Here is a 22,674-nt window from a genome sequence, read left to right on the forward strand (position 1 = left end):
CTGGGATTTAGCCCCACATTGGGCTCCCTACTCAGTAGGGAGCCTGCTTCTCCCTCTTCCCCCTTCTTGGGCTCTCTCTCTCTTTCTCTCTCTCTCTCTGTCAAATACATAACTAAAGTATTTAAAAATAAATAAATAAACTTAGTTATTCCTGCTTCTTGGAAAAGAGACGTGTTTCTTCTTATTAATTTTAACAACAATAAAGAACATTCCATGACATATTTGTCACATTCTGAAGTGAAAATAGATTCATGTCCTTGCTTTATACACTTGCCAGGACCCAGCCTTGACAGGTTTGACTGTGCTGGTGCCACGTCACCATGGTGCACCTGGCTATGTTGGATCACAAAGAGAAACACAGTCTCCTTTTCTCAGTAGGGTGCTTTAGTGCTTGGCAATTAACTGAATGAATCCAGCAGAGCTAATAGACCAAATTATTGTTCGTTGTTTTCTACTGCTTTATTAATCACTGCTCATCAAATCTGACTAAGATCCAGCTCTCTGGTTCATTTCTTATTGATTTCATTTGTGTGAAAGGACCCATCCAAGCTAAATGTTCTTAGAGATGGGAAGAGAAGACGAACTTCCTCTTGGCTTCCTGGAACTTTCTCTGTGCCAAATTACAAGGCCAGTGGTTTGGCCCCAAGATATAAACAGAGTGACAAGGAACAGATTAATAAAAAAAATAAGCTACAAAAACAGGACAATTTGCTGGGAGAGTTGTCAAGAAGTACCCACTGTTATGACCACACATTGTGCCTTTCATGCCTCTGGTACACCATAGTCATGCATAATAAGTTTGCAGAAAGCAAACATATGCAGAATTCTCTGGATTTTGACTGCAGAGAACAATTCTTCAATTGGACCATACACTGGGGCATTATACATATTTCCTGCTCCTTGACTTGGATGCATATAAAGTGCTTATTCATTAAACATGTGTCTTGAGTCTTTAGTTTGAAATTATTCCTCCCCTCCAGTAGGTCAGAATCTGGTGAGGAAAATAAGCATGCATGCACATTTTTACTATGGTGCTGATAAAGATTATAGAAGAGGAAAGATTAGGAAAGAAGAGAGGAAACGAGACAAGTGCAGAAAGCTCAAAGTTGCGTGTCTCAGGCTCTCCTGAGGTCACAGATCACAAGAAATTACCTTGTATTAGACGATGTACAAAGAACAGGTAGGGAGGGGGGAAATGCATGGAGCTATGCCTGGTTTCTTAGATTGAAAACTACAGAATCAGGTAAAACAGTTCATTCATTAGGGGATCAAATATATTTCATCGAGAGTCAACTTTCCTCAGGAAACTACAGTTTTCCAGTGTGGTGGAAAGGGAGATTGGCTTGAGGCTCCAGCATCTATCATTTACACAGGGGAGGGCTGCTGCTGCTGTGTTGTCTTGATGCCAGACCCCTTTCTCTGCATCCTTTCTTTTGTTCAAACATGTACTCCGCCTTCATGTCACACTCAGCATCGTATTTTATAGTCTTCTCCTACCTTCTCCCTGTGCTTACTACTTTACTGAAAATCATAAAATATTAGAGTTGTTTTACAAAGAGCCTTGGAGATAATTCTCTTCATCTTTAAGTTCTGTTTTGTTGAGTTTTAATATTTTTATTTTTTTTAAATTTTATTTATTTGTTTGACAGAGTGAGAATACATGCAAGCCGGGGGAGCCCAAGAGGGAGAAGCAGGCTCCCCGCTGGGCAGGGAGCCCTGGATACAGGGCTTGATCCCAGAACCTTGGGATTATGACCTGAGCCAGCGCTTAACCAACTGACCCACCCAGGCACCACCTGGACGCCCCTAATGTTTTGATATACAAAAAAACCTACACATATTTAATGCATATGATTTGCACTTGGACATAGGTATAAACCAGTGATATCAAAACCACAATTAAGGTAATAAACATACCCATCATCTCTGGAAGTTTCCTTGGGTCTCATATGTGCATGCCTGTGTGTGTGGGCGTGGATGTGTGTGGGTGGGTGTGTATGTATGTGGGGAGCACACTTACCATGAGATCTATTCTCTTATATGTTTAAGTGCACAATACAGTATTGTGAATGAAAAGCACAGTGCTGTACACATTATTAAGCCTGAATAAAGATGGAAATCCTATGATTTGTGACAACATGGATGAACCTAGAGGACATTATGCTAAGTGACATAAGCCAGTGTCAGAACAGACCCTGACTAATTCCACTTATATGAGGAATCTAAAATTGTCAAATACACAGAAGCAGAAACTAGAAAGGTATTGTTAGTGGGTTACAGTTATACAAGATTCCTTTCCTCTACTAGAAGAATTATTTTATTCAGCTTTCTGTAGTACAGATTGAAATGAGATTTGATGATACTCCATAGAATTTCCTAATGAAATATTCAAATAAAAATGGATTAAAAAGCTCCTACTTACATTTTAAAAAGCATATTTGCTCAAATGGTAAATGTCATTGAAAGTGAAAAAATTCTAATGCCATTTTATTATTTTTAATTTTTTTCTAATACCATTTTAATTAAAAAACACAAACAAAATAAGGATGGCAAGGATTAAACAAATACAAATACATTTAACAGTAAGAAAATTTAGTAAAAACAAATGCAAAATTTCAAAATGTAGGCAAATCTATTTTGCTAATGTTGTGCTTATACAGACAGCATATTAAGAAAAAAAAGGTTTTTTTTAAACCAAACAAGATTTGATAAGATAACTTGGTGAGAAAACTGAATACAAAATAAATATGAACAAAAATCAGTGTTCTCAACAACAATAATAGTAATGACAATAACAACAACTGACATTCAAGTCACAATAGGAAATAAAAATATAAGAGTAAGTCTGGGATTTTGTTTCACATTGAAATTATAATGAATTACAGATAATTCTATATCATAAAATACAACAAAGCCTCAGATGTAAATATAAGAAACCTAAACTAAAATCAGAGGTGAGAAGACTTTTTAACTGAGGTTACATTAAAGTATTTCATATAAAAAAGTGATTATAAAAAGTAAATAGACAAATAGCTGACTTGAGAGAGAATAACTGGTGGTTAATATTGTTAATATTCAAAGAGCTCTAGAAAACAGAAAAAAAGTATAAATAGAAAAACAAAAATGTTACTATAATATTAAATATATACTCACCCTTTGATTTACAAATTTCACTTTTAACTTTAAAATAAAAATGTTGGGCAGGGGGTTGGGGTGACTGGGTGACCGTCACTGAGGGGGGCACTTGATGGGATGAGCACTGGGTGTTATTCTATATTTTGGCAAACTGAACACCAATAAAAAATAAATTTATATAAAAAAATAAAATAAAAATGTCAATATGTTAGAACATATATAAAATGATGTTTATTGAGTGTTTGGTAGAAGCAAAATCAGAAACAAGTTTAATGTCCATGAATGGCAAAGAGGATAAACTGTTATAAATTTGTATTAAACTACTCAAAAGTTAGTTTTATCTCCAAATTTTTCTTGTTAGGATCTCCATGATGTACAATGAGTATTAAGTTATAATAATGTGACCTATTTTCTAAAACAATGAAAACAATCATATATATATTTTCACATCTTTTATACTATTATGGAGAAAAATACAAAAGAATTTTTAATAAAATCCTAAAATAATGGTGAGAGATTTATGCAAAAGGGAAGGGAAGGAAAAGGGGAGAACAAGAAATGATCATAAATAAAAAGGATGTTTCATCTCCTTCCTCCTATCTTGATGCAGTGTCAGCCAACCTGAAACATATAGAAAATGCGAAGAGAACAAGAGACACACCACTCTGATACCACACATTGTACACCACCACCCCCTGGTACCAATGTCCAATGTGCTTGTAAGTTGTAAGGTGAGGAAAAGAATGGCCTCACACTCTACTTATTTTATTTTTTAAAAATTTTACTTATTTATTTATAAGAGACACAGAGAGCAAGGCAGAGACAGAGGCAGAGGGAGAAGGAAGCTCCCTGCCGGGGAGCCTGATATGAGACTCTATCCTGGGACCCGGGATCATGACCTGAGCCAAAGGCAGACACTCATCCACTGAGCCACCCAGGTGTCCCAATTGCCCCCTATTTAATTAAATATTCCTAGCTGATACACATCCTAAATTAAATTACTAGACTCAGTAATGAGATTAAATATTGACTTCCAATTTTCCTTTCTAGTAATGTCCTTACATGGTTTTGGTATCAATGTCACATTGGCCTCACAAAACTAGTTGAACATATTGTACTATTTTTGGTTTTGAATACTCTGGAAGTGTTTCTAAGATGTATACTCTTTCTTCTTCTAGTGTTTGGATAAATTAAGAAATCTGAGCTTTGAATTTTGATGTGAAAGTTTATTAAATATGGATTCAATTTCTAGGAGATGTGTTATAATTATGTCAATTGAATCAATTCTTGAGTTAAACTGGGTATTATATTTTTCAGGGAATTTTTTCAACTTCAAACTTTTAAAAAATTTTAATATCAAATTGTCAGATTGTTCTCGTTTTACCTTTTATTGTCTCTAGGATTATTACTAGTGACAACTTTTATTCATGATAATTTCTACTGTCTTCTATTTATTTATCTCTCAGTCTTGATCTTGTACTATGAAGTTTATTACTCTTGTGAAATTATTTTAATTTAGCTTTGTTGTTCCTCTGTTGGATATTGCTTTCAATTTCTATTTCCTGCATTGGATTTGAGTTGATCTTCCTTTTCTGCTTTCTCAAAATTGTTGCTGGGTCTTTAATTTGAAGAATTTATCTCTCTTCAACCATATGCATTTGAGGCTATAGATTTCCCTCCTAGCATGACTAAAGCTGCACCCACACATTTTAGTAAGTTATCAGATAACGTAGCGTGTACAAATTTAATCATCTGAAATTTGAGATATAAATTTAAAATATCCCAATGGTGTTTATGATTTGGCTATTGCTCCTTTTGTGTTTTGTCAGATTTTGGTTTAATATACTTTAGGGCTATGTCATTATCCTTATGCTCACGTAGAACATACTTTTGAGCTAACTGGGGGGAGCCACTCTATTTGTGGTTCATCATTATTGTAAATATGTAGTCTTCAGGGATCCAGCCTTTAGTTCTAGCACATTTCACAGATTTCTCTCTTCTTCATTGGGTCCTGAGGACAGCTATTATCACTACAAACTCAGGAGATTGCCAAATACTGAGTGTAGCTTTGTCAGCCTTCCATCTACAGTTTTTGAAGAAATGAGATTTTTCAGGAGAAAAAGCAGTGTCAAACATTGTTCTCCCATATCAGGTCCTTCCTCCATCTCTGGACCTTGACCCCTCTGATCAACACTGCTTACCAAGTCCAAATATTTTCTCTTAATATTTTGCTTGGCTTATCTAGTTCTCCTTTTTCTTTTTTTTCCATTCAGAGGGTTGATTTCAATCACAGTAAGGTGTTCTCATAGTATGTTTCTTTTTTTTTCATTATTTATGATAATCACAGAGAGAGAGAGAGAGAGGCAGAGACACAGGCAGAGGGAGAAGCAGGCTCCATGCACCGGGAGCCCGACGTGGGATTCGATCCCGGGTCTCCAGGATCGCGCCCTGGGTCAAAGGCAGGCGCCAAACCGCTGCGCCACCCAGGGATCCCTCATAGTATGTTTCTGACAGAGGTTGATTGCTTGAAGATTGTTTCCAGAGTAAAGTGAGAACTTATATTTTTGAAAATCTGGAAAAATAATTTAGTGTAAGACTTTTAGTTTTATATACCCAAAGTGGTGGGGAGGGGACATTAAAATTCACTGTGTTGTGCAAAACAACAGCAACAACAACAACAACCGCCCCCCCCAAAAAAATTCTTCTCTTTTAAGAACCTCAGATTTTCTTCTGCATTATTTTAAAAGAAATTTGACATTTGCTATATGAGAGTTTCTTCAAGTTATCCGCATGCTATATTTAATATACTCAGCCAGGGAAAAGTGAAAATTTACTACATTATACAAGTCTGCTTGATATTTTTCTTTATCATAAACTCTGAGGTGTTGAAAGAGTTAATAAGAATTGCTATAAGGGAGGGATTCAATCAACAGGAGTTGAGGTCATTTTTAAAATGAGCTCATCTTATCCTGATACATAGGTCTGGAATACCTTATTTGAGCATGATCTTTCACGTTAATGCCTTTATTACAGTTGGACAAAAACTCTATTTTCCCCCAAAACCTGTTGCCTCACATTCTTCTCAGCCACTGAAAGCAGCATATGTTAAAGCAATGAGGCATGGACACCTCTGGGCTTTCATATGCTGGCATAAGGGAAAGGAATGTTAATGCTCAAAATAAAGAAATATTAAAAACCCAGATACTTTGGAATAATATTCCTCACTACTTCATGGTTTAAAGTTGTCATCTTATGCTGTTAATGGAACTCAGATTTGAATAATAAGTGTGATTTTCTCTACATTAGTGCAAGAAAAATACATGCCCAACTTTCTTAGAAACATTTGCTTTTTTATTTACACATTCACTTATTCTACATATAATTTGAGTACCAAGCATGTGTTAGCATGCCATTGCCAGATATGGAAATAGTGCAACATTTGGTTAAAAAAACTATGCATTTACATAGTCAACTCCTAAAATAAATTACCCCTTTACACTTTACTTAAAATTACTTTTTAAAATACATACATTAGACATTTATATTTACATTGCTTATCACATATTTGTCACATAAACATTATGTGTTTATTATAAATGCTTATCAGAATATACATTTCTAGAAGCTAAAACTTGAGAACAAATTTAATATACATATGTATAAATATAGCTAACACTATGTCATGCAGATTTCTAGAAAGTGGGTAAATTCTTTAGAGATAAATCAATGCTATTAATGAAGTTTAGACAAAAGCAGTTAGGGAAGCTATATTTTATGATGCTACTTAAATAATGTGATTAAATGAATATTATTTAAATAATAGGATTAAATAAAAACGTTATAGATAATACCATACACTAGTCATAGAAGAATTGGCACATTTATTTGTCCCAGCCCGGAGAAAGAAAAAAAAAACCTCCACAAGTGTAGATTCATTCTCACTCATAGAGTTAAGATACACAAAAAATAAAGGAAGCACAGTAATCCTTAGAGAAATATTTTAAGATACAGGAAAACTTTTTACAAAGTATGTTTTGACTTTTTACAAAGCAGCTTTGTCAGGTTACCATCCTTCGTTAATTAACAGAACAGTCCCAACCCTATTCCTTGAGTCTATGGACCAATCGTTTAATTTCATATGAGTCAAGTAGACTAATTCAAGAATCTGCACTAGGTACATGAACATCAACAATATAGATTTACAGCTAGAATATTTTTAAGCCAAATATTTTAGTTATTTGCCTTGAAAGAAAAGATAGATTTAGACTCTTACTCAAAATTAAAGTGAAGATAGCATGGAAATATATTTTTAAGCAGTGATCAAACAAGGCCAGCTTCCTAAGAGTCAGAGGTATAGTTAGAAGTCTCTCTGCAGTCATTATTTCAGAAACAGTTCTCAACATGTGTGTGTACTTGTGTGTTAATATTTAATGCTGCTCCTTTGACTCTCATATATATATATATGAGTATATATATATATATACTCTCCTTCCTGCTTATTTTCTCCTTGTTTCAATATACATATCCATTATCTTTTGTAGATTATTTGTAAAATAAGTCATTCAGGGATGCCTGGGTGGCTCAGCTGTTGAGCATCTGCCTCCAGCTCCGGTTGTGATCCCCAGGTCCTGGGATCAAGTCCCACATCGGGCTCCCTGCAGGGAGTCTGCTTCTCCCTCTGCCTATGTCTCTGCCTCTCTCTTTCTATGTCTCTCATGAGTAAATAAGTAAAATCTTTAAAAATAAATAAATAGATAAATAAATAAGTCATCACAGTGTATAGAATTATATATTGAAAATTAGAATTTCAATAAAATAAAAACACGAATTTTTTTAATATAAATTACATGAAAGTAATTGCCTTTCCTTTATTTGCCAGCCACATAATAGGATGATTTGTTTATTTTATTTTTTTTAAATGTTTTTGTTTTTTTTAAGATTTTTTTTTATTTTTATTTATTTATGATAGGCACACAGTGAGAGAGAGAGAGGCAGAGACACAGGCAGAGGGAGAAGCAGGCTCCATGCACCGGGAGCCCGACGTGGGATTCGATCCCGGGTCTCCAGGATCGCGCCCTGGGCCAAAGGCAGGCGCCAAACCGCTGCGCCACCCAGGGATCCCGGATGATTTGTTTAAATTTAAGGTTTACTTTAGAGAATATCACTTGCAGTATAGAGTTATATTTAGATAGTTATATATATAGTTTTACATAGTTATTTATATAGTTAAGTAGAATTTATGTACATTATTCTATACCTTAAAATGTTTATAGATTTTTAAATTATAATCGTTATTATTTTATATTATTATGTACATCACAGGAAATGTGCTGGTTCTTTTTTGTATTTAAGGTACTGATCGATATTAGAAGATTGTCATTCAAAAAGACTTTTTCTTTTCGCTTTTGACTGTAGAAGAATATATTCCTGTTTACTAAAAATAACATGAGTTATTTTTATTCTTCATGCTGAAGGAAATCTGTGTTAGCAAACTTAATGTTTCATAATTAAATTTTCTATTTTCCCTATCCACTTAAACATCATTAACACATTTATTAACACTGAATTCAATCTGCTTAGATAATCCATAAATCTGGCAGCAATTTTCAAGTTAATACCTACGCATTACATTTACAATTTTTTTTACTTCAGATATGAGTCATTAATATAATTAATGTACCACTGATGAATTATGTATACATTATTTTGGTGACTCAGTCATGAAGTTTAATGACAAATGTCAATTTCAGATGGTGTTGTCCTACATTTTTCTTCCTGTTTACAGTTTCTTAAGAACAAAAAAAAATCTTATAAAAATTATGACATGAAAATCCAACTACTGAAACAAATTTTTAAAATGTACAGGTTACTTTGCTGAATTTTATGTGTACAGCTTATAATCATTTGGGAGGAAATGGAGAATTTACTTATTTTTAGGTGTATTTAGATGTATAGGCATTACTTTTCCAATATCTGTTATTGAGAATCTATGTTAATACCTTTTGTTGTAATTAATTGTTTACTCTTAAAATTCCTATTTCTCTAAAGATTTACACTTTAAAAGTCACCCTGCAGGACTTCTGTGATTTCAGGCTGACATCCCCTAGTTTTTCACCCTTATCGTACCTACTTTTCTTGACACAACCATTGTTTTTGACATTCCAAATCACTTTCGGTTTTTTAAGCACACTATATTTCTTATAATATTGTCTTTGCTCTTGCTCATGTTTCCTTCCCAATAGGTAAAAATTTCCTCTATCATCTTAAATCATAGCTCAAATACCACTTCTACTCTGATCCCTTCCAGACTTACACATCCCTTCCTCATCCCTTTCCAAAAAAAAAAAATTAATCACACTTCTATTGTTTAGACATGTTCTGTAACCATACAGATAATAAAACACTCATCACACTGCATATATTCTTTTATTTATATGTCTAACTAACTCCCTGAAGAGATGAGACAATGTAATATATAATAATATACTTTGGGTATAAAACATAAAGAGAAAGAAAATGTCTTATTAATATGCATGTACACTTTTATATGTATATACTCAGGGTTTATCAATATAATATTCCCTCCGTGATACTAAATCAAACACGCCCTGGAATTCAGTAAACATAACATCTTTTATAAATCAAAAGATGTTTCATTGCGGTATTTTCAGGTATAATATACAATCTTTATACCACGGCTGCTTACACTTGAGAAATGTTAACTCCCTCAGTATATGATGACAACTTTTTCGCTGCCAGAAATATACAAGACAGCAAAGGCTTGTACAAAAGAGTAGCTTTTGTTTTTGAGTATTCCTGTTTAAGTTTACAAATTACTGTTTTACTCTTTTCCAGTTTTATTGAACTATAACTGGCATAGAACACATGCAAGTTTAAGGTGCACAACATGATGCGATACACGTACACATTGTGAAATGATCTAGTGTACAGCATGATGACTTTAGTAAACAAATACTATATTATATACTTGGAGTTCCTAGAGAGGAGATCTTAAATCTTATTACCACACACGCACAAAATGAAAATAATTTGAAGTGATGGAGGCGTTAACTAACCCTACGATAGTAACCATCGTACTTGACATAGTATTGATTTTCTTTATGCTTTTGCAGGGGGAATGCATCAGCCCTGCCCTTTGAAATGAGAAGCTGATGGGATTATTTGTGTTGATCTTCAATATAAACTTTTTTTATTTAGTCAAATATGTATCTTTTAATTTCAAAATAATAGCTCTATCAATTTCTTCTGAAGACATTGGAAGCACATGCAATTTTTATTACCTGTAAATGTCTTGCAAATATTCATCATCAGTAATGGCATTTTTTTCTCTAACCCAAATATCCTGTTTTTTCTCCTATGTTCTTTTTTATGTGAGAATTTTTTATCGTCCCACATGATGATTATTCTCTGGATGTGGTGTTGAGTCTCTGAGCACCTCTTAAAATGCAGTTCTCTGAACAAACAAAAATAGAACACTTCATTTTTAGTTGGAGTGGTGCAGAACTCCTGCCTGCCGGACCACTGTAATCTATCCTCTACCTTCTGCCACTTTACTGGAAGTGTTTCTGTTTTCATCCTTAGAGTCCGCATCCAATACAAAAATCTAATGGATTTTTCTTCAGAGCAACAACAATTATGTTACTTCACTTTCCTGAGGCAATGACAAGGTTAGTTACCCTTACATTTTTGGTTCTCTATCATTCTGATAATGACAATCTCCACATCTTCCTGCCGCTATAATTTCTTTGTGTTTTTCTTCACGTGCTTCTGTTTCTTTTTTTACCCTCTCCTTAATGGTGCTCCTCTGATTTCATTCCATATTCTCTCTGGTTATTTATCTACACCCTCTTATACACTATTTCCTAAAGGAAATTCAACCATGTCAATGGTTTCACTTCATATACCGTCCTCGATGGGTCCTTCAGAACCCTGTTTTCAACCATTTATCAACCATCTCCCACTGATTCTTTGAGGATGGTTAAATCATGTATAATTTTCCCCTGAATAATTTATTCCAAAACAGAAATGTGTGCTGTCTTGGGGCAGAAAGGAATCTGTGCTCTGTATTACTCAGAAATGTAAAGGTCAGGAGAAGGAAGATTTTCCCCAGATACAGCATGTCAAAAACTTGAATCCCCTTAAATATAAACTAGCATAATGTATCCAGGGTGACTGGAGAAACCTGGCCAACTCAAGAAAGAGAAGACCTGTTACCGTAGAAGACCTGGTACTATGGTGGGGGCATCTTTTGTGGTATTGAAGGAGGGAGAACTATCATGAGTTGACTAAGTAGCCTTCCAATCCTGGGTGGTTTCTGCTTTAGGTGTTTCACTTATATAATATTTCACTTGCTTATTCTTTTTTGGTGATTTTGTTTCTAACATTTAAATTGTAAAAGCAGGGATCCCTGGGTGGCGCAGCGGTTTGGCGCCTGCCTTTGGCTGCCCAGGGCGTGATCCTGGAGACCCGGGATCGAATCCCACGTCGGGCTCCCGGTGCATGGAGCCTGCTTCTCCCTCTGCCTGTGTCTCTGCCTCTCTCTCTCTGTGTGTGTGACTATCATAAATAAATAAAAATTTAAAAAAATAAAATAAATTGTAAAAGCATATTAAAAATTTAAATAAAAACATCTAACATCGTTTTCAAAAATTCTCTTTAATCAACCATTAATGTAAAGTTCATAATTCAATAAATTTATATATATTATAGCATATATAGATAGATAACGTGTGTATGTATTGTACTATATGAGAAGTGCCCTCCCTTTTACATTGTTTAATTGCTCCAATTTCCATCTGATCAAGCAATCAAGGATTTATTATTATTACCTTCTCCATTATCCTTTACTGAAATACTTAATAGAATAGGAGTTTTATTCAGAACAGAAGAATTGGTTACACTTTGCAATTCTAGCAGGCATTAGCTTCTGGAAGTCTGAACCAACAGATGAGAGATTTGATTTGCTATTGCTTCTGCTATTCACTGCTATTGTTTTGAACAGGCTAACCTTTTGTAGAAGGAACAGTGGTGCTTGAAACATGATCTCCTTCTCTTTTTATTTTTTTAAAATATTTTATTTACTTATTTATTTATTTGAGAGTGAGAGAGTAAAAGCAAGTGGGGCGGGGGACAAGGAGAGAGAGGCAAGCTGACTCCCCACTGAGTGCTCAGTTCTATGTGGGGCTCGATCTCAGCACTCTGAGATCAGGACCTGAAAATCAAGAGTTGGACCCTTAACCGACTGAGCCTCCCAGGTGCTCCTCCTTCTCTTTTTAAAGTCTAAATTCAATCATATATTCATAATTTTTCCTAAACAAACATTAGCCAACAGGGAGTATTTGATCCATATTATGGTGAAGAGAAATGGCAAATTTTGGACTCATCTAAATTAGAAACCTACTAAAAAAAAGATAACATATGGAAAATATTCCTGTAAAATATCAGGAATAATTTAATAATTTTAAAATATTTTTTCACTTTGAGATGCTTGGTCATATTCAGTTTATTCATGGCTTTAGAAGAACTGTTAGATTATATTTAGGTCTATACCTCCCTTTCTACTCGCATCAATGAACTTTGAACAGAACGGGGTCAAGGTGTTGAGATTAGTACACAGATCACATTGTTAGTGTTTTGGTTATAAACAGAAGACAGAAAAGAGAATAAAAGTACATTTGAGAGATATGATTCTGATACACGATCAATTGAACCTTTAAATTTAATTTTGCTCTTTCCTGAAGGTCTCGATAGAACAAGAACAATGTGACAAAGAGACATAAATCCATAAAATCAGACTGGGTGAGTTCTGCATCTTCAACAGTTCAAGTTCTGATATCCATCGAGAGACCCAAGTCAGGCATCTGCTCAAACTTTTTTTTTTCTTTTTTTCCACAAAAGTTTGCAATGAAAAGAAAATGTTTGACACTTATTAATTTGGTCAAATTCACTGTATGTCATTGTGCATATGGTATGCTCTTATATATACACATACACTTTCCCTAGAGCAAGAAGATTTTACCCTTCCTATTAGATATGATTCTGGCAACTGTCTCATAGGATTAGAAGCTACTCTTGCAGAAGGCAGTGGCATTTACAGGACTGAGAATAAGGAGAGAATGGTAATCACAATTCAATGTTGTGTATCAATGTACATAAAAAATTTCCTTCTTCATGACATTAGATCTACGAGATTAGGAACAGAGCTAATAGCCCATTTCTTTTTTAATGGAAATATTAAATACTATTTTCATTAAAAATAAAATCCAGTGGTCCCTTCTAACATATTTTAAATCTTTTATTCTTTTTCTAATATTCAGGACAAAGAATATACCCTTGAGAATATAAAATCAAAAGTATACTTGATTTTAAAGTTAACATAATGGTTCTCATATTTTTATTTCCTTTTGTTACCAGACTTAAAATGGAGCATATACTTACTAGTTATAGGGTAGTTGATTAATGTAATTTTATATTAGATATTGCTTGTACATATTGCACTATTTTAGCAGAGAATTATTTATTATGTTGTAATGTAACATATTGTAATATTTTGATACATTGTATATTAAAGAGTATAATTATTTTAACAATAGTCATTTTGATGCTGGCATTTCAGGTTTTAACATTATATATTTCACTTAACATTATTAACATTCAAGCTCAGGATAGACAGTAAATATTTGCATAATAAAAGGAAATGAAAAAATATAGAATCCAGTTGATAAACTCCAGAGGGGAAAAAAATCTATAAATTTAGATTTACATTTTCTTTTCTTTTCTACTTAATTCTGGAAATTAGGTTTGCCCCTCTCATATACAAAACCATGAGCTAGTTTGTGTTTACTTCATATACAACCATATTTTAATAGAGACCAAATAAAAATCATCTAATCAAATATTATGAATATTTTTGAATTGGAAATTGTCAACATTTGTATTTCTCTGTCAATGCTACTTATACAGTTATAAAATATTTTCTGTATTTGAGGATATAATATTCACCTGTAGTTTAAAAATGCTCTGTACATCTGAAGGCTTAGGTTCCAGGAAAATAACATTTTTTTAGTGTCTCTTTATGTTCATTTAAAAGAGTATAAGCCAAAAAAATTTTAAAAATTAAAATATAGGTCAGAAGGAGTTGCAGCGGTAGTAGCCGGAAAGGACCATGGCCAACAGTGAACACACCTTCATTGCCATCAAGCCTGATGGAGTCTAGTGCAACCTTGTGGGAGAAATCATCAAGCATTTCGAGCAAAAGGGATTCCGCCTCATTGTTTTGAAATTAATCCAGGCTTCTGAAGACTTTCTCAATGAGCACTATATTGACCTGAAGGACCATCCATTCTTTGCCGGCCTGGTGAAGTACATGCAGTCAGGGCCTGTGGTTGCCATGGTGTGGGAGGGCCTGAATGTGGTGAAGACAGGCCAAGTGATGTTCAGAGAGACCAACTCTGCAGATTCCAAACCTGGGACCATCCATGGGGACTTTTGCATCCAAGTTGGCAGGAACATTATCCATGGCAGCGATTCTGTGGAGAGTGCAGAGAAGGAGATTGGCTTGTGGTTCCAGCCTGAAGAGCTGGTGGAATACAAGAGCTGCACTCAGAAGTGGATTTATGAGTGCTGAGTGATGAGGGAGCAGACCTCAGTGCTTTGCCTGTTCCATTCCCTCTCCTTCCCATGAGCAAGGGGCCAGGCTCTTGAAAATCCAGTTATTTTTGAGAACTTCCTTATAACCTGGGGGGGACCTCTTGGAGCTGGGAGTGCTTCCTGTACAGTATTATGGGACGCCATCAGATTAAAATGTTTCATCCCATTGTAGGAAAAAAATTTAAAATATAAAGAACATAAGCCATAGTTAGACATGACATTTCTTTGATAGCAGTTCAGATCTGAACATGGTAAAACATATGTTTTACAAATAAACATTCCTTAGCCAGTAACCTATCAGTCACTGACATGACTCATACCACCAATACAGGGTAGAGGGTCCCTTCTTCCCACATTTACTTAAGTGTGCTTTGTCCAGCACCATCTCATTCAGGCCCATACAAATAAGGCAGTAGACAGTATGGAATTGGCACACAAATTTTTAATGTTGATGAGCTGGTGAATAAGAATCTGTAATGACAGAATCAAAAGACTAGTTCTGTTATAAATTCTATGCTTTTTATTTTTATTTATTTATTTTTTTAATATTTTATTTGACGGGGGAGAGAGCACCAGTAGGGGGACTGGGAGAGGGAGAAGCAGGCTCTCTGCTGAGCAGGGAACCTGATGCGGGGCTCACTCCCATGACCCGAGGATCATGACCTGAGCCAAAGGCAGACACTCAACCAACTGAGCCACCCAGGTCCAACAATTCTATGCTTTTTTAAATGAAGATTGGCTGACTATTTCTGAAAGACTCCTAATCCCCTTTAGAAATGACATATTGTTTAGTAAGTAGAAGAATTCAGTTGCCGAATGTAGCTGTACTTAATGCATCGTTGTAAACACTTGCCAGGTATTATCTTCATAGACTGTTGTAACCACAAGATGAGTTAGGGAGTTATATTCCCTTATTTTACAAATGAGGAAATTTTAACAAAGGCAACTGAAGTAACTTACAAGTGGTGACACAGGTTTTAGAAGGTCACTCACTCTGATGCCCTGGCTTTTCTACTAGATTCTTACATCGACTTCCCACAGTAACCAATTTCATCCATGAGGAAACACACCACACACACAGACACACATTTAATCCTCAACAGTATCCATGCGATGTGGCTTCATCAAAGATCGATAAAACAAACAGCAAATAGATTTTCATTGTGTGTTGCAGTTTGTTTTATTGATCTCATGTCTCAAGCTTGATTGGCTGCCTTTGTTGTTTTAGGGCACAGACATTCTCAATCGAGTTGACTAGTGGCCCTTGTTCTCCAAGACGGTAGGAGGCCAAAGCCCTAAACACTAAATTGAGCCTTCTGAGGACATTGGTGGGATTTCAAATACTAAAAATAAATCACTAATTATCACAAAACTATTTCTAGACAAGTCAGAGAGGAACAGTTTTGTAACTATTCTACGTTTCCAGGAACTGAGACAGAAGTTGAGGTTCTGCGTTCATGTGGTCCCTTCCAAAATGTATGAAGAAATCCAGAATGCAGATCTTCCAGACAAAGATCAAACTTGCTCTTATTCCTGTGGTACCATCTGTATTTCTTAAAATTCAAGAAAAAAATGTATTCAAGACGGAAACACATAGTCCAAAAAATGCCTTCACCAATGTTAGAATGATGCTCTCTGAAAATAGCAGTAAGTTGGTAGCCATGGGCAGGAATGAGCAACTCTTGAGCGGGTGCAACACAGACAGGCAGCATTGATCACTCTGTGGTGCCCAAGTGAGCCCAGCTCACGAAGAATTCAGAGCTCTGAGATATGCTAATTATGACTCAGATGGGCCAGATAACATTTCATGCTCTCCTTTAGACACAAAAAAAAGTAGGTCTTTGTATAAGAGATCCATAATAGATGTTTTATGTTCCATCGTATGTTTATTGGCACTGCCTCACCAACCTTGCAGTTATCCAAACCTGGCATGCTGATGAATGTCTTGTTTCTCGCTGGCTATGTTTAATTCAAGTAAAGGTCCGTGTTAGATTTAATCAAGATATTCTAAATATATAATGCTTATATAACAGAACAGCAATTAGGCAAAGCAACTTTGTAAAGCTATACAAAATTGTAGTAAGTGAGTGTGTCTATATTTTTAAAACCCTAACATTTTCTTAGTAATAATAGGCAGCACAAAACATAGGAAATTTAATTCAGCTCAGATTTATCATCTTGAATGATAATGGTTTACTTATTTGTAATTTTATGAAGCCCCATAGGTATTCAAGGTGTGCTAAAAAAATCTCTCAAAGGTAGATCTCAATTTCCTCTTCCTGACTCTCCTATGTAAGAAATATTTTGAAGGAAAAATATGTCTTCTTATTTTCTATTGTGAGCAATGCTTACAGGTAAATATTAAGGACTAAAAACTCTGATAATAATGTAACTGCAAAGAAATTGGGTCCCAAAGAGTACTTCATCTTGGTTAACCATCCATTTTGCCCTTTAGAGCAATCACTGAAATACCTTACACAGCCCTAGGAGTCTTGGTCATAAGGGAAAAAATAAATATTTCTTAGTATAGAAATGATACACACATAGCACATCTCTAGACAAGACTGTAAAATATTCAACCTGGGTACCTAACAGAATTATAGGGCATGAATGATTCCTATATTACCTAACTAAAATTTCAAAAACACCTGGCCATTTAAAGGTGCCCTATAAGACATTAACAATACTGTCATATAGTTTCTCGGTAACAATCCCCTCAGTCATGCTTTGACAGGAGACCCCTGTTTACGGCTGAGATTTTTCCTCCAAATCCCATTTTCCTATCTCCTAGTTATCCTTATGGGATATCCTTATGGATATCCAAATCCATATCCTTATGGATAGTTATCCTTATGAGAAACTATGCCATTTGCGTTATAATACTAAAAGCATTGGAAAACACATTGCCGCTGTTACGAGGGCAAATGCTGATTTGAGCAGATAAACAAGAAAAGAATGGCAATTTAATAGAGGGGAATTTTACACTTAATTTCAGCCTTATAACCAACAAACAGGTAAATATACAGCACATTACCACCACCATAGAAGTCTAATTTTTGTGCTTTCTCAGTTAATGTACTCCCTTGAAAGACAAACTGTACTCTATCTGCTATTATAGAGCAGAATCACTTGTTCTTGAACATTGTATTAATAAATAATAGTGAATCTTCTATCCCATACCTGGCTTCTCCAGCTTAATATTATATCAATGAGATTTATCCATGTTACTCTATATTTCAGTACTTTATTTTCCATTTAAGTGCAATATTCAACTATATCAGTATGTGCAAATTGGATTCTTTTTAAATTTCTTTTCCTCGACTTTTTGTTTGGGCTATGGCTTCCAGTACCATGCCAAATAGAAAAGGTGACTGTGATCTTCATAGTTTTTCCAACCAAAGGGAACTTAATTATTATTTTAACATTGGTTACAACTACTAGCTACATTTTGATAGATGATTTATACCAGTTTAATAAAGTTCACTTCCCTTTGGAATTAGATGACAAATTTTAGTATAGAAAGTGTTGAATAAGGGTACCTGGGTGGTTCAGTGGTTGAGCATCTGCCTTTGGCTCAGGTTGTGATCGCAGAGCTCTGGGATCAAGTCCTGCATCAGGCTTCCCCGCAGGGAGCCTGCTTCTCCCTCCATCTATGTCTCTGCCTCTCTCTCTCTCTCTCTCTCTCTCTCTGTCTCTCATGAATAATTTTTTTCAAAAAAGATGTTGAATATCAGTAAAATCTTTTTCTGCTTTTACTGACATGATCACATATCTTTTCCTATATTCTATTAATTATAGATTTATATTGAGTCGTTTTCTCTATAAAAGCAATATTATGTCCCTGAAACAAACTAATTGATCATAGTAGAATCATTTTATGTACACTGGATGAAATTTTTTCCTATGAACTTTTGGTTTAAATATTTTAGAAATATTGAGCTATAGTTTCCTTTTCTCTCCTTTTTTTCCCCTGCTAACAACGTTACCTATATTAGTCACTGAATCTGCACAACTACTCTCAGAGGAAGATACTGTTCTTAATGTTTCTATATTGTAATTTCCTTGGTAGATTGCTCTATCAACATTATGCTGTATTCCTTATAAAATAGTGGGAAAATCCTCTCTTATTCTCTGAAAATCTGTCTTCAAGTTTGGAATTTTTAAAAGAGTTTTAGAAAAATTCATCAGTGATATCAGCTTGACTTAGAATTCTTTCAAGGGCAAGCAAAAAAATTATTATTTTTTTTAATTTTTTTAAATTTTTATTTATTTATGATAGTCACACAGAGAGAGAGAGAGAGAGAGAGGCAGAGACACAGGCAGAGGGAGAAGCAGGCTCCATGCACCGGGAGCCCGACGTGGGATTTGATCCCGGGTCTCCAGGATCGCGCCCTGAGCCAAAGGCAGGTGCTAAACCGCTGTGCCACCCAGGGATCCCAAGCAAAAAAATTATTAAATCAATTTATGCAATATATTAAGCTAATAATGTAACACATTTTTTGTTTTCATTAAGTTCAAATCTTCTCCCTTCAGTTTGTTTGCTATTTGTCCCATTTGTCCTTTTATTCCTGCTATTTCTTTTCCAGAATAACTTTTTAAAATATTAATCACATGTTTTTATTATTTCATATTTCTCTTTTATTATCACCTTAATTATACAGGCTGTGGTAGGCAGAATAATGCCCTCCCTCCAAGATGTTCCCATCCTCAGCCCAGAAACTGTGACTATATGATCTTAAATGTCAAAAGAGACTTTTTTTTGAGATTTTATTTATTTATTCATGAGAGACACACACACACACACAGAGAGGCAGAGATACAGGCAGAGGGAGAAGCAGGCCCCATGCAGGGAGCTGGATGGGGACTCGATCCCGGGTCTCCAGGATCAGGCCCTGGGCTGAAGGTGGCACTAAACCGCTGAGCCACCCAGGCTGCCCGAGACTTTATTTTTTTAATTGTTTTTATTTATTCATTTGAGGGAGAGGGAGAGAGAGACAGAGAGAGCACAAGCAGAAGGAGAGGCAGAGGGAGAAGCAGACTCTCCGCTGAGCAGGAAGCTCAATATCGGGCTTGATCCTAGAACCTGGGGATCAGGACCTGAACCAAAGGCAGATGCTTAACCATCTGAGCCACCCAGGCATCCCTCAAAAGAGACTTTAAAAGTAAGAGGTGCCTGAGTGGCTCAGTCAATTAAGGGTCTGACTCTTAGTTTTGGCTCAGGTCTTGATCTCAGGATCATAATCTCAGAGTCATGGGATAGAGCCCCCTGGTTAGCTCTGTACTGAGCCCACCTTGGGCTCTATACTCAGCATGGGAGTCTACTTGGGATTCTCTCTGCCCCTACCCACACTTGCCCACATGATCTCTCTCTCTCTCTCTCAAATAAATAAAAATATTTGAAAGTGTGACTAAAGTACCAGACTTTGAGATAGGGAGTTCATCTCTAATTCTCCAGGTGGGCCCAATCTAATCATATTAAGTTCTCAAAAGCAGTAGAGGGAGATAGCTAAATGTTTCAGAGGGAAATAACTAGATAAGAGGTTGACCCACAGTTGCAGGCCTTGAAAGTGGAGGAAGGCAGACATGAGCCAAGGTTTAGATTTATTCCTAAGTATTTTTTTTTTGTTGTTGTTGTTGTTGGGAGTGCTAATGTAAATGGTACTGGTTTTTAATAAATTCTACTTGTTCATTGTTGGTATATAGGAAAGCAATTGACCTTTGCATATTAACCTTGTATCTTGCAACATTACTATAATATTTTATTAGTTCTAAGAGGTTTTTTTAAGATTTTTAAAATATATATATTCATGAGACACATACAGAGAGAGGCAGAGACACATAGACAGAGGGAGAAGCAGGCTCCCTGCAGGGAGCCTAACACGGGATTCTATCCCTGGACTGGGATCCTGCCCTGAGCCAAAGGCAGATAGATGCTCAATCACTGAGCAACACAGGCATCCCAGTCCCAAGAGTTTTTTTTTGTTGTTGTTGCTATCATATATAATCATGTCATCTGAAAACAAAGACAGTTTTATATCTTCCTCTCCAAACAGCGTAACTTTTATTTCCATTTCTTGCCTTATTGCATTAGCAAGGATTTCCAGTATAATGTTTAAAAGGAGTCGTGAGAGGGGATCTTAGTGGAAAGCTTTGTTTACTATTTAGTATTACAGCTACATACTCATAGCTAAACATAATCCAGTTGCTTTATTTACAATTAAGGAGGACAGAATGGTAAGCCAAACAATTGTCTTTTGTAATCTCTGAAATATAAATGAAGTTTTAGAAATATTTTGAGGGGCTTTATTCATTAAAATTAATAGAATAACTGAAGTTTGAACAGTCTTGTGGGTTCAGTCCTTTTAAAATGGTATTACTGTGATCATAGATCTTCATTATTAATGAGGTAATTAAAAAGAGACAATTTCTCTAAAATTATCACTACTTATATTAATTTGAATGACTCTATCTATATTATACTATCATTAATTTGCCAGAGTTTACTTCACACTATCTCTTATATTCCCCTATACTCCTTAGAGAAGTGTGCATACTTGATTGCATCATTTTACCTGTTATATATCTCACTATAAAAAGTTTTATTTTTTATTTTTATTTTTTTAAATATTTTATTTATTTATTCATGAGGGACACACACAGAGAGAGAGGCAGAGACACAGGCAGAGGGAGAAGCAGGCTCCATTCAGGAAGCCAACACGGGACTCGATCCTGGGTCTCCAGGATCAGGCCTGGGCTGAAGGTGGTGGTAAATAGCTAAGGCACCCAGGCTGCCATAAACAAAGTTTTAAATTAAAAACTTTAGATGAATGATTCTGAGAGCATATGTAACTAGTAAGGAATTCTTTACTATTAATTTTGAAATTATAGTGTTGAAAGAGTAACATATTATTATTAATAAGCCATACTGAACAATGTATTATCCGTTGTTGAGTCAAATTATTAGAAATTGCAAAAGGTAAAAGTCGCTTTGATCATCTTAATATTGTGAAATGCATGCTATAAAATGTGTACAACATGATACGATAATGAAACGAGTAATGAGGCATGTATTATTTATGAAAGTGGGGATATTTGAGATATATAGCACAAGTTCCAAAAGATAGAATAAAAATTAAATGCAAAATAAAACCTACATGCAAGCATACATTGATTTTGGGGCAAGTAAACTGAGAAAAAAGTCGCTTATTCTTTTTTTGTGTGTGATGATTTTTTTTCCCGCTTATTCTTAATAGCAACATGATTTCAATAGACACATAAGAGGACCTTAAGACATCAAAACAAATGGGAAACAAACAGCACTGCAGGGAGATGTTTAATGTTATGTAGAAAATGTTATGATACTCAAGACTCTACTGAGTGAGGGATGTCCTTTTGAAGGGCAGGCTAAATATGAAAGATTCTCCCCTGAAGGGAAGGAGACTGTCGAAAGCTCTCTATAGTCCTGCAGTGCAAGCAGAATGTAGAGACAGCTGGGCTTCATCCAGGGGAGTGCGCAGAGTCAGAAAGTCGCAAGACTGGGTGAACCACACCAAAGAGATTTCCTGATTTTCAGTGATAGACAGCAACCATCTAGCTGAGAACCTTGAAAAAACAATTATCCTGCTATAAAGAACTGGAATGTCCTGGGATGAATAATAAGGATTCAATCTATAAGAAATAAAACAAAGTAACAAACCTTCCTCAAATTTTCACAAATTATGGAAAAATAAGAGAAAAAATAGAAGCAGAACAAGGCAGAACAGTGGCAATGTCCTTAATCACAGCTATTTGGGGCTTGTCTTCTCATTAAAACTTATCAAATAAGAATTGCAAATTATCCAAACATCATAGTTTGCCAATAATGGACTG

At 35.3% G+C, this 22,674-nt stretch overlaps 1 pseudogene; it reads left to right on the forward strand.

The window, feature by feature from the left end:
• The first annotated feature begins 14,320 nt into the window (after window positions 1-14,320).
• On the forward strand, window positions 14,321-14,782 carry LOC129514465 (nucleoside diphosphate kinase A-like; annotated as a pseudogene).
• The last annotated feature ends 7,892 nt before the right edge of the window (window positions 14,783-22,674 follow it).

Source organism: Nyctereutes procyonoides, unplaced genomic scaffold (assembly GCF_905146905.1).
Source record: "Nyctereutes procyonoides isolate TBG_1078 unplaced genomic scaffold, NYPRO_anot_genome, whole genome shotgun sequence".
NCBI classification, from domain to species: Eukaryota; Metazoa; Chordata; class Mammalia; order Carnivora; family Canidae; genus Nyctereutes; species Nyctereutes procyonoides.